Consider the following 14,526-nt stretch of genomic DNA (forward strand, 5'->3'; position numbering starts at 1 on the left):
CTGTCCTTGCTGCATACTTTTGCTGAGTAGCATTTTGCACAGTTGACTTCTCCCTCCTTCTGGAAGTAGGTTTTTTTGGTTTCCTTGTCCTCATACTCTTTAATTGTTGCTGTTGCTGTTTTTTCCCCTTTTCAGTGGCCACTCCTTTTCTGCCTTTTTGCAAAATGTGGGTTTTTTTTTCCTGCTGGACTAGTAATTGGAATCTTCCAAGCCTTATCCCTAACTCTTTTATTCTTATATGTCCATATTTTCTTTAGATGGGTATTTCCAAATGGTATTTATCTCCAGCCCAGATATCTGTCTTGTGCTCCATAGTCTTATATAAATGTCACTTCTTCAGAAAGATTTTCCCTGACCACCCAATCTGAATGTTTTCCTCAGTATTTCTACTCTATCATTCTATTTTTCATTTTATTGTTTTCAGTAGCATTTAACGCTATCTAAAGATGCCATGTTCCTATGTTTCTTGTAATGTCTGTCTCCCTCCTTTCTGACACTCCTGCTATCAGTTCCCCACTAACCATAAACTTCGGAATTGCTACAACTTTGGCTATTTCCTTCACAATTTAATTCTTAGGGCTAGTGCAATAAAAAGAAGATAATGGATAATTAATAAACTAAATATACGCTCAGTATTTTGCAGTACAGCATAGAAAAGTAATATTTAAAAACTCTTGAAAGTAAACCGAGGGAGCAATAACAGAATGCCTGTATAGTGTGTCTTAAAAACTTGTGGGGTCAGATAAGGCTAGTTCCTGAATGGGAATGGAGAGTACCAAAGGAAAAAAAAAATGTTGACAGAGTGGTGAGTGGTGGTTTTGATATGTAGAAGAGGATGTGATTTGTAATTGTTATGTGATAGGAGTGCTTAGATGCAAAAAACAACAACAACATAAAATTCAACTTTTAAATTACTGAAATTGGGAATTAAGAAAACTGTTCTCTGAGTCTTGTGTCTAAAGGAGACAAATATAGTCCCTGAGCACTAGAGGATACATTAATTTAAAATGCATCACATGTTCCAAATATGCCACGAGTCAATTTAACAAGATGATTGTACTGGGTAGAAAAAATAAACAAAAAAACCCTGAAACTAGATAACGGCTCAATTAAGCAATAATGGACTTTCTTATAGTTGATTTTGTTAATATTGTAATATTACTAATTTTAGCTGCATTCTAGTATTTCCTATCCTATCTATCCAAATATTGTTAAACAAATTTTATAAATATATATGTGCTTAATATTAGAAAAATATTATATAGAATATAAATTACTTTAATATTCCATATTTAATTGCTCTAAGAAGAAAAATTTTCTTAAATATTTTTAGTTTCCCCTTACCAAAATATGTACCCAGGTAAATATTTTCTATTTACATTAATTAATATCACACTTCCCAAGCACATATTCTCTTTTCTTTAATTTTCTGTCTAAATTCCATTACAAGAAATCCATTTAACTTTACCCCACATAAATATTATCAAAATACTTTTAATGTGTTTCTCACGTTATTGCTCTTAGTTAATTGTGTAATTTATAGTACTCTAAATGTTTTTCCGTTTTAAATAGTACTCTTCAGTGAATTAGGAAAACAATTTAGCATTTCCAAAAACAATTTTTGTTTTTTCTTTTTTTTTTTTTTTTTTGTTTTTTTGCAGTACGCGGGCCTCTCACTGTTGTGGCCTCTCCCGTTGCTGAGCACAGGCTCCGGACGCGCAGGCTCAGCGGCCATGGCTCACGGGCCCAGCCGCTCCGCAGCATGTGGGATCTTCCCAGACCGGGGCACAAACCCGTGTCCCCTGCATCGGCAGGCGGACTCTCAACCACTGCGCCACCAGGGAAGCCCCCAAAAACAATTTTTGTATGCAATGTTCCTCAGATTCAAATAGAACAAATAGTTTAAATAATTACAACACCATTTTAAAGTTCACTTACGTAGTGTACTGTAAAATTCACTTTATTAATTGGCAAGTAGCTGCTAGGTGCTGTGGCAAATATATATTGAGTCAATGGAAAAATGTACTATTTTATATTAAAATGCCATTTTTGCTTGCTATGAAATTTAGCTGATCTTGGACCCTAGAGGGCAGTGTACACTGAAGTGTACACTGAAGAGTGGTAGAATACTCTTGGCCCAACAAGAAAGAATTTCTAGTTTGGCTCTGACTTTTTAGGATTAGATTTCTGGTCCTTTTTTTCCTAAATCATGTTGTAGTAGAAGATAGAATTGTGAGACAGAATATATTTACAAATAATGTAATCAATATATGTGACAAATGTGTTCTATTTAAAAAGTATATGGTAATTACTAAAATGCCTGCTAATACTAAACAGTAAGTCAGGAAACATCAAATTTAAAGTACATGTAAATAATAGATTGAGAAAAATTATGATGAATTCCTAGGCTGGTCTAAAGACCTAACACAAAAGAATGCAATTTTTTGAAAGACAGTTGAACTCATGCTAATATACCATGTATACTAAGTTATTTCATATCTATACTACATTAATTAGGAAAAATCAATTAGGGAATATTTCCAAATCACTTGTATGTCAATAACTGTGTTGAATGAATCATCTAAATATAAAGAAAGCTACCATTTGACTTGGGGTGGGAAAATTAGGAAATAGAGCTGTTGGACTTTAGGAGTGAAAAAGTTCTTTTACAGGTTGTTTTAGAATTTGCACCAAACATATTTTCAAATGCCTTCTTATACAGTAACTGGTTAAGTGATGGCTTATCATAGAACTGGAAGGAGTCAGGAATGACTTGGTGGCTGAAAAGAAAGCATTTGAAATTATACCACATGAAGATACTGTCTTTGCCACTTGATACTAGATCGTTTATTTTGAAGAGTTTACATTTTTGGAAGCCTCAGTTTCTACATTGGCAAATAGAAACTAAAAATATCTACCTTGAAGAAGTGAAATATTAGGGAAAGTTTTACATATTATATATATATATATATATATATATATATATATATATATATATCCTGAATAAAATTTCTTCTCTCTAGCTTTCTATGTCTAAATTCCATTAATGGGAAATATATTTAACATTAACCCATATCCATATATTACTTCCCTGGGGCTGCCTTAATGAAGTACAATAAACTGGTTGGTTTAAACAACAGAAATTTATTGTTTCACATTTCTGGAGGTTAGAAGTCTGAAATCAAAGTATCAGCAAGGTTGGTTCCTTTTGAGGGCTAGAAGGAAGAATCTGTCCTATGTCTCTCTTCTAGTTTCTGGAAGCCTCAGGCATTCTTTGGCTTGTACATGGTGTTCTCAATATGTTTTCACGTCAGAAATTTGTCCAAATTTCCCCCTTAATGACATTAGTCAAATTGGATATGACCCAACCTAATGTCCTCCTCTTAACCTGATCATCTTCAAAGACGCTATTTTGAAGTAAGCCCATATTCACAGGTATTGGGGGTTAGGATATGATTTGGGAGACAAAATTCAACCCATAATACTCCTGATAAATATTAACACTTTTGCAATTATTCATCCTGCACATATAAGAATAAGATATATTTACATTTTCAAAAAATGTTTCAGGGCTTCCCTGGTGGCGCAGTGGTTGAGAGTCCGCCTGCCGATGCAGGGGACACGGGTTCGTGCCCCGGTCTGGGAGGATCCCACATGCCGCGGAGCGGCTTGGCCCATGAGCCATGGCCATTGAGCCTGCGTGTCCGGAGCCTGTGCTCCGCAACGGGAGAGGCCACAACAGTGAGAGGCCCACATACCGCAAAAAAAAAAAAAAAAAAAAAAAAAAAAAAAAAATGTTTCATACTCTCTTTACATCTGTATTTAAATTTAAATGATACAAAAATGATGTCAGTATCTTTATACAAGTACATTTAGGTGAAAAGGAAAAACAAGGAGACATATGTAGTAATACATACATTTTATTTACTTGGTTGTTTTAGAATTTAAATTAAGGTTTTTAATTATTGTGTAACATAGTTTTAAGAAAGGTCAACTATAGAGAGGTATTGCTACTTAATAGTCCATTCCTACCTCAAAGGCTCACATTTTATCTTCTGTATTTGCCTGGCATAGCTGGTAACTCAAAGAATAATGCCTGACATCCACTTCAAATTATAAAGTTCATGTTAGTTTAGTTGCAAGCACTATAAGTAAAAATGAAGTCAGTTAGGTTGAAGATTGCAGTAAGATTCAAGAGATCATGGCACTACAGAAAGCAAAGACCTGGAAGGGACACCAGAGACTATGAACTCCATGGACCATAAATAAAATATCCTATCTTTATTAAGATCAAAATTGTTTCTTCAGTGTTGAGAAAGAATAAAGGTCCCAAGTAATTCAACTTTATCAGTGTTGTGATCCCAAATAATTGCAAAATGAAAGCCGACTCAGAATTCAGCAAGAAGGAAGTCACACACCTCCAGTGAAGCTTAAAGAATATCTACGGAAGTCATACAAATAAACTACCTCTTCTTTTTGGGAAATAAGGAAAATACATTTTATCTTAAAATGTATATTGCACATGCAGGGTAATAAATGAATAATTTGGAAATTTACCAAATTACTTAAGATGTACATTTTTATGAAAATGCTATATGAATAAAAAACAAAGAGAAGGTTTACAGTTCTTTTTAAAATTATTGACAGTGGTTACCTGTGTGTGTTGTTATTTCTACATTAGATAAGTTCAAATTTTAACAAAACCTCAAATGCCAACTGATCCAAAGTAATCAGCAGAGACATTCTATGAACATCAATGTATCATTCCTTCTACACAAACTCATGTTCAAAATACTTCAAATATCTTTTTTAGATAGCTTCACAGAGTAAGGTCAGAAGTACCCACATTTTGAAAAAAAATTAGGTTAAGACTGAAGGGTAGAATGTGGGAGTATAATTTCAGCGATGGAGCAGTGCTGAGCCATGAGGAGTGCATGGCATGGCTGTGTGTATTAGTGATTGAGGTGAACTGAAGATTCAGAACATTAAAATTTATAATTTGCAAAAACATCTGTTTGTCTTATTAATGACCTTATGTTTTAGAGCAATTTTAGGTTCATGGCAAAATTGAGATGAATGGACAGGGACTTGCCATATAGCCCCTGCTCCCACATGTACATAGCCTCCCCCATTATCCATAGCCCCCATCACAGTGGTCCATTTGTTACATCTGATGAACCAACACTGACATCATAACTGTGCAAAGTCCACAGTTTACATTACTGTTCACTTCCAGTGGTGTACATTCTACAGGTTTAGACAAATTTATAATGACATGTATCTATCATTATAGTATCATAGAGAGTATATTCACTACCCTAAACATACTCTCTACCTATTTCATCCCTCCTCCATCTACTCCTGACAACCACTGGTCTTTTTACTGTCTCCATAGTTTTGCCTTTCCCAGAATGTCATATACAGTCAGCATTCCATATCCATGGGTTCTGCATCCATGGATTCAACCAAGCACAGATTGAAAATATTTGGAAAAAAATTTCAGAAAGTTCCAAAAAGCAAAATTTTAATTTTCCACATGCTGGAAACTATTTACATAGCATTTATGTAGTATTTACAAGTATTTACATAGGGTTTATGTTGTATTTATAACTATTTACATAGCACTTACATTGTATTAGGTATTACAAGTAACCTAGAGAAAATATAAAGTATATGGGAGGATGTACAGAGTGTACATGCAAATACTGAACCATTTTATTAAGGGCCTTGAGCACCTACAGATTCTGGTATCTGATGGGGGTCCTGGAACCAATCTCTTGAAGATACCAACAGATGACTGTAGTTGGAATCATACAGGATGTTGCCTTTTCAGATCAGTTTTTATTTTCACTTAGTAATAGTAAATTAAAGTTGCTCCATGTCTTTCCATGGCTTGATAGCTCACTTGGTTTCAGCACAAAATGTTATAATATTCCATTGTCTGGATATACCAATTTATCTATTTACTGACTGAAGGACATCTTGATTACTTCCAAGTTTTGGCATTTATGAATAGAATTAATATAAACATCTATGTGCAGGTTTTTGTGTGAATATAAGTTTTCAATTCCTTCCAGTAAATACTAAGGAGCATGAATGTGGGATTGTATGGTAAGGGTATGTTCAGTTTTGGAAAAAACAGCCAAACTGTCCCCCAAAGTGGCGGAACCATTTTGTATTTCCACCAGGAATGAATGAGAGTTCTTGATGCTCCACATCCTCACCAGCACTTGGTGTTTCCAATGTTACAGATTTTGGACATTCTGATGGGTGTATACTCATAGATCTCATTGTTGTTTTAATTTGCATTGCCCTGATAACATATATTGTGGATATGCTTATTTGCCATCAGCATATCTGCTTTGATAAAGAGTCTTTTAAGGTTTTTGGCCCATTTTTTAATCAGATTTTTAAATTTTCTTATTGTTGAGTTTTAAGAGTTTTTTGTATATTTTAGATAACAGTCCTTTATCAGTTGTGTCATTTGCAAATATTTTCTCCCAGTTCATGGCTTGTCTTTTCATTCTCTTGACATTGACATTCACAGAGCATAAGTTTTTGTTTTAGTTAAATACAGCTTATCAATTATTTGATTCTTGGGTGTGCCTTTGGTGTTGTATCTAAAAAGCCATCACCACACCCAAAGTCATCAGGTTTTCTCCTATGATTTCTCCTAGGAGTTTTACAGTTTGCATTTTATTTTTAGATCTGTAATCCACGTTGAGTTAATTTTTGGAAGGATGTAAGGTCCTTGTCTAGATTATTTCTTTCCATGTGCATGTTCAGTTGTTCCAGCATCACTTGAAAAGATTATCTTTACATTTTCTCTGCTCCACTGTATTATCTTTGCTCCTTTGCCAAGCATCAGTCGACTATGTTTATGTGCATCTATTTCTGGGCTCTCTATTCTGTTCCATTGATCTACTTGTCTGTTCTTTCACCAATATCACACTGTCTTGATTACTGTAGCTTTATAGTAAACTTTGAAGTCTAATAGTGTCAGTCCTCCAACTTTGAGTATTGTGCATGCTATTCCTGGGTCTTTTCCCTCTCCATATAAACTTTAAAATCAGTTTGTTGATATCCACAAAGGAACTTTCTAGGCTTTTGACTTGAATTGCATAGAATCTATAGATCAAGTTGGGAATAACTGACATCTTAACAATATTGAGTCTTCCTATCCATGAACATGGAATATACCTTCATTTATTTAATTTTTCTTTGATTTTGTTAATCAGAAGTTTGTAGTTTTCCTCATATAGACCTTGTTCATATTGTGTTGTACTTATACCTAAGTATTTCTTTTTTTGTGTGGTACAAATGTAAATGGCACTGTGTTTTTAATTTCATATTCCATTTGTTCATGTTGTTTCATAGGAAAGCAATTGATTTTTGCATTTGTGTCTTACAACTTTGCTATAATTGCTTATTAGTTCCAGGATATTTTTGTTGTTGAATCTTTCAGATTTTCTATATAGACAATCATGTCATCTTCCAACAAAGACAGTTTTATTTCTTCCTTCCAAATCTCTATACTATATATATCCTTTTCTTATTGCTTTTGCTAGGACTTCAAGTATAATATTTAAAAGAAGTGATGAGAGGGAACATCTTTACCTTGTTCCTTATATTAGTGGAAAAGTTTATTCTATCTCTCAGAATTTTCCACAGAGTAGATGGCTACTTACTCCCCTAAAATTTAAAGTTCTCTGCACTCAACTAGCAGATGAAAGAAAGCATGGAGAATAACCAAGTATAGTGAATAGCTTTAACAGTCATATTAGTAAAGTCTCAGACAGGACATATTATAGAATGGGCCTGAAGCAATAGTTTAGGAAATACAGGCCAAGACTTTTCCAAAACTGACAAAAACATCAAATCATGTATTAAATGAGCTATGAAAATATTAAGAAATATAAGGAAAATCACATTTAAAAACATAATAGTAAACTGCTGGAACCAAAAAAAAAAAAAAAGGGAAAAAAGGAAAGATAAAGGTACATCTCCAAATATGTTAAAAGAGAAACAATGATACTGAGACATGACTTTTCAAAATAAAAAAAATGGAAGCCTGAAGACAGTAAAATTATATCTTTAAATTGCTTAAAGGAAGTGAAGTGACTGCCAGCATAAAATTTAAAAATTGAAAAAGATATATGAAATTGAAATATTTTAAGAAAAAAAATGAGGGAAATATTATATTCATATATTCACAGAGGAACTACACTGAAAGAAATACTAAAGTTATGTCATCAGATAAAACAAAAATCATTCTAGATGCAAGACAGAATAACAATCACTGTGAAGATAAATATCCAGAGAAATCTATGATCTTTTATACTGATTTTATAAAGTAAAAATATCATGCATGATTTTAAAATAACTAGGATTAAAATACATGATAATGATGACAGAAAAAGTAGGAAAGTGTAACTGTAGCTGAAGTTTGTAAGATCTTGGCATTGTTAGGGAAGTTGTAAAAGCAATTATTTGAATTAGGGGACTTCCCTGGTGGTCCAATAGTTAAGACTTCCCCTTCCAACACAGGGGGTGCAGGTTTGATCCCTGGTTGGGGAGCTAAGATCCCACATGCCTCGCAGCCAAAAAACCAAAACACAAAAAACAGAAGCAATATTGTAACAAATTCAATAAAGACTTTGAGGATGGTCCACATCAAAAAACATGTTTAAAAAATTTAAAAATAAAAATAAATTAATAATAAATTAATTAGGATCTAATTTGTCATAGATACATGCTATAATTACTTGGATAATAAAATAATATATAATTAATAAATTAATATAGAAAAAATGGCTTAAAATACTTGATCCATCCAAAAGAAAATAATAAGAAAAATTAATTGGGAAAAATAGAAACAAATGCTAAGAGAGTAGATTCAAATTGAAATATAGAGAAATTCCATTAAAGATAAATGAATTGAATTCTCCAAGTAATAAGCTGTTATGTTGGAAAATTTAAATAAATATAGAAATACACTCCCAGTAGAGTGATATTTGACATCCTCTTTCAGTAGCTGATAGAAAAGGAACAACAACAAACAGATAGATATTAAAGATTTGAACCATATGATTCTTCAGTCAAGCTGATGTATGCAGAGCTTTGCATACAGTAAATGCAGAATATACATCTTCTTTTCAAGTACACATGAACCGTTGTACAAAATTAACCACTTGCTGGCTCTTACAGCGAACATTTTATTAGTTTTATTTGTATTTTATCTAACTCAAATTTGACTTTTTTTTTTTTACAAAAATCAGCAAGGTTCTTTATTTCCAATTCTTTGGGTAACTATTGACTTTTCTTTTTTTTAATTTTTTTTTTTTTTTGCGGTATGCGGGACTCTTACCGTTGTGGCCTCTCCCGCTGTGGCCTCTCCTGCTTCCGGACACGCAGGCTCAGCGGCCATGGCTCACAGGCCCAGCCGCTCCGTGGCATGTGGGATCCTCATGGACTGGGGCACAAACCCGTGTCCCCTGCATCGGCAGGAGGACTCTCAACCACTGCGCCACCAGGGAAGCCCCCTCTATTGACTTTTATAAACATAAATCTTTCCAGTTTTTCTGGAGTATTTGTCACTTATGTAATTAGCCCAATCAAAATATTTAGCAGTTCATTTCACCCAGTGTAATTTTTCTCTTAATAATCCTCAATTTATTGATGAATACATAATTCAGTTTGCCTAACTAAGTTTTCATGGCTTCGTACAGAGATATGGTATATACCTCAGTATGGATGAATTGGCATGCTCTGCAGGTGGATTGTTTCTAGTCTCCCAAATCAGACACTGTCTTAGGCAAATACCAGATCCATATTACAAGTGAACTAAATCACAGTGGTTTAAATGTGTCTTTTGTTTTAATTTGGTTGTATAAACAACCATCTATTCATTTTTCAGTTACAACAAAATTGATTCTCAATTCTCCTTGTTTCATCATGCCCCAACCAATAAAAGAGTGACCTCTGAATCTAACTGAAACAGTGAATTGTACATTCTGGTTATAATTTAGGCAATATTTGCTAATAAAAGAATCTGGCCATAACTAGTCATAAGGATGTAAATTGAAGTGATGAGGGGAATAACTTGCTACCATAAATATATACTTTATTATTAGAATCACATTTCTTTTTATCCTGCCAGAGAAACTGATAATTTAATTATGATAATTATATCAGTACAACTAATATTTTGGAGTGACATGGAAACAATTGGTGGCCTGATTTTCCAGACTTTCAAGATTTGGGGAGTCTTTGGTATATTGTCAATGTTTATTTCCATTACTACCTGTAGGGCAAGAAGGCTTTTCATTATATTTCTTTCTCTGTGAAATATAAACACGCATGGGTTGTCTCTTTCAACTCCACAACTGAAATTTTAATTCCACACCTAGTTTTTCCTTATTATCTGGAAATGAAGTCAGTCTCTTGATAGAGGAAGAGGATCTGTCCTGCATACCGTAATAAGTTCTCTGCCGTTATGGGTGCCTAGATTTTACAGAGCAAAGCCCAATCTGAGTCTGATGTATGAGCTTGAACTTTTCTCAGAATCTGGACTAACAATTGTAATTGTTTATTAATGTCTTTGGCTATATGTGACTTCCACAACTGGAGGATTGTGAAGAAGGAAGTACAAGATCTAAGGCCTCTCACCATTCATTTTTGGTTATGCTATATTTTTTCATTTGAGAATCAAGAAAAGTACATTCATGTTTATTGATATTTTTACATATCTGGTCCAGGCATTTGATCTCTCAGGAAAATTAAGAACTCTTAAATGATGTTTTTATACCTGATACAAAATAATTCACTTGGAACAAGTTTTCAGCTTCTCATTGTCTACTACTCCACTAGTACTAAATTTTTTGTTTTTTATCCCATATTATTCTATTTATACACATTAATTTATTGTAATGATACTGTAGACATAATTCTATACCTCAGATTTGTCAGTGATGTCATGTTTTAAGCATCTACCTATGGAATTTTTTGAGTACTGTACATGCTATGTTGTTGCTCTGTGCTATTCATATGACTTGGTGAATAACAGTTGACCATGACTTTCCAGGACTTGAGACTAGCCAGATAGAATTCAGAGACCTGAAAATAACTCTTCCACTTGATTATTTTACTGATATTAGTGGGAAAGTAGCAATACAAACCTTTTTAAAGGACCAGTGTTTAACTAAGTTTACTGTAAAAATTAAAAATTAGAATAGAGTACATGAAATATTAATACCACATTGTACTACAATTTCAGTTCTACCTTTTATTTATTTATTTATTTATTTATTTTTTGGCGGTACGCGGGCCTCTCACTGTTGTGGCCTCTCCCGTTGCGGAGCACAGGCTCCGGACGCGCAGGCTCAGCGACCATGGCTCACGGGCCTAGCCGCTCTGCGGCATATGGGATCTTCCCGGACCGGGGCACGAACCCGTGACCCCTGCATCGGCAGGCGGACTCTAAACCACTGCGCCACCAGGGAAGCCCAGTTCTACCTTTTAAATCATTGTTTTATTACTGAAAGGTATTCATGTTAGGTCTTTGGAAGTATGAGTTTTTAAATCTAATTTATTATTTATATAATGATCAATTATAGGAAAATAGTGAATGAAATGCAATTAATTGCTTAAATCATGCTATAGAAATTTACAGAGAATCGCATGGAAGAGAAAACAACATTTTCAAACGAAGGGCAAAGTTATGAAAAGAAATGTTGTAACTTCTAATAAAATTTTCATTTATCTCTAAAGCATCAATTATCTAATTATCATTATCTTAAAGTTTCCCAAAAGCAAATGCAGTAAGGGAAACTATTTTTCAGTTCATTAAAGTTGGCTACCTGTGGGCAAATAGCCATATCTCAAACACTGTAGTGTTTTATGTATCTGTAGTGTGGAGATCTGTCCTCTACAGACTCTCTATCAAAATGGTTTCCCTGCAAAATTGTCCAAAACTGTTATCACAATGAAATACTTTCCATATTAATTTGATTTTTTTTAATTTCCAGGAGAAATATAATGATATATTTTAAGCATGAAAAAGTACATTTTTTATTGTAGCCAATTTATTTTTTTCTAGTTCAAAAAGCTATAAAATGTCACCTGGTGTGATTCTGTCCTGCAAGGCTATTGTCTAGAACAGTAGTTTACCTCCATCTGCCTTCTCTCCCACCTAAGTGTGTGCCACCACCCCATGGAAGATTCCATATAAATGGACATGAGCCCCTTGAGGCCACCAAACTGTCTTTCCAGTTGTGAACTAAAGGCTGACAAAGATTATCTCTTTAAGGTGGATAATGATGAAAATGAGCACCAGTTATCTTTAAGAACAGTGAGTTTAGGGGCTGGTACAAAGGATGAACTTCACATTGTTGAAGTCGAGGCAATGAATTATGAAGGCAGTCCAATTAAAATAACACTAGAAACTTTGAAAATGTCTGTATAGCCAATAGTTTCTCCTGGGGGCTTTGAAATAACAGCTGTGGTCTTACAGTCGAAGTGTGGTTCAGGGCCTGTGCCTATTAGTGGATAGCACTTAGTAGCTGTGGAGGGAGATGCAGAATCAGAGGATGAAGAGGAGGAGAATGTGAAATTCCTAAGTTTATCTGAAAAGTGTCTTGTACTTAGAAATGGAAGCAAGTTTCCACAGAAAAAAGTAAAACTCACTGTTGATGAAGATGAAGACGATGATTTTGATGATAAAGAAGCTGAAGAAAAAGCTCTGGTAAAGAAATCTCTATAAGTTAGTACAACCAAAAATGCACAAAAATCAAACCAGAATGGAAAAGACTCAAGACCATCATCACCAAGATCAAAATGTCAAGAATTCTTTAAAAAGGTGGGGGGGGGGGGACTCCTAAAATACCAAAAGAACTTAGTTCTGTAGAAGACATTGAAGCAAAAATGCAAACAAATATATTAAGTGCATTGAACAATCCTGGGCACTACTGGTAAATCAAACCGAGAGAGGAAGAGAAGAGATAAATATAGCCCATACTGAGTATCATCAACAATTCAGACTGAAGTCTTCTATTTTAATCTCAATCCCCTTTCCTGATTTGCCACTCAACCACACCCCTTCCAGTCTGGAAGCAATCTCACTCTTGATCTCCTAAAGCACATTCTTTTGACTGCTATGATTCAGTGAACCTTATACTTTGCTTTCTATTTCTTGTGCATTTGCCTCACCTCTTTGACTATGTCTTAATCACCTATGCATCTCCCTAGCTGCTTAATAAATATTTGAATACAATATAATAAAAATTAAAAAACTATAAAATGTTAAGAATATAATGATAAATCACGGTAACTGAGAATTAGGGGCCATTCCCTACTGAACTGCTTTTTTGGATAATTCAACAGAGTTTTTACTACTTTGCAGTGTAACAACCTGAGAGCTTTTTGAAATACTGTATAATTTAAATGACAGAGTCCCTTTCTCTCATTTACATAAGTAGTACAGGCTTGTTAACTGAGTTCAACATTTTCCTTGAAGCAATCCTTACAAAGCAACAGAGGCATTAGTAGATTTTATATAAAGATTTAAATTCCAGTTTTTTAGTGTTTTTTTTTCACAGATGTAAAATAAAATCAAATAAACTATTTGTGTAGTTAATTAAAGCTTTCTTTTAATATATCAAAGAAAGCAGTATTTGAGGGGATCGAAGGAAATTTTATAAAAATTTTCAAAGGCTAACTTGCTTAAACCTGCTTTCTTCTCTTAAATAGCCCATGCCTTCATAAAGGTATATCATATGGAGGTTTCTGAAGGAGTAAGCAGAAGTTCACATACCATACATTAGAAGTTCAGGACCCAAATCGAAGGTTAAATAATGTAACTATAATGCTCTTAATTGCATATTTCTTTTACTCTTTTTGGTCTTGTTTTTCTTTACCTCTGTTTATCCTTCCTTGATCAAGTTACTTATCTATCATGTATCTATCTATCTACCTATCTATCTATCTATCCTCTAATTTTGCTTATACTTCTTGTAACTTCAAATCTGTATGTAATGAGGCAAAAACAAAAAAAAAACTCACAAAAAATATTTTAGGCTTAAATATTTAATGAGAAATTTATATGGACTTTTCAAAATCTATTCCATTAATGTGTTTTTACAATATAACAACACAATACCACAATTCATTGAGATTCATCAAAATTAAAAACATGTTTTGCCTCATTATACTCTTCTGAATACATTGTACTTGAGATGCTAAGACCAATTTTTGCTTTTGTTAGGAATGATAATCTCATGCAAATGAGCATTTGATTTGTAAATATCACATAAAAATAGATGTAGCAAAATTTCCAGTTGCAAACAATTTTGTAAGGGAATGATGATTATAGTTTAGTTTTTCAGTTAAAGAATACTTTAGTATAAATGATGCTACCTTTCTAACATTTAAATTAAGAAATTAGCATAAACTAATATACTAATTGATATCAAATCAGTCATTCAGACTTTTTAGGTAATCTGTACGATTTGTTTTACTTGAACTACTGTT

The 14,526-nt window shown here is 33.6% G+C and overlaps 1 pseudogene across 1 annotated transcript; it reads left to right on the forward strand.

The window, feature by feature from the left end:
* The first annotated feature begins 12,211 nt into the window (after positions 1-12,211).
* Positions 12,212-12,972, forward strand: LOC307065352 (nucleophosmin-like; annotated as a pseudogene). Its single transcript has one exon. The product of its transcript is annotated as a nucleophosmin-like (transcript).
* The last annotated feature ends 1,554 nt before the right edge of the window (positions 12,973-14,526 follow it).

Source organism: Hyperoodon ampullatus, assembly GCF_949752795.1.
Source record: "Hyperoodon ampullatus genome assembly, chromosome: 17".
NCBI lineage: Eukaryota > Metazoa > Chordata > Mammalia > Artiodactyla > Ziphiidae > Hyperoodon > Hyperoodon ampullatus.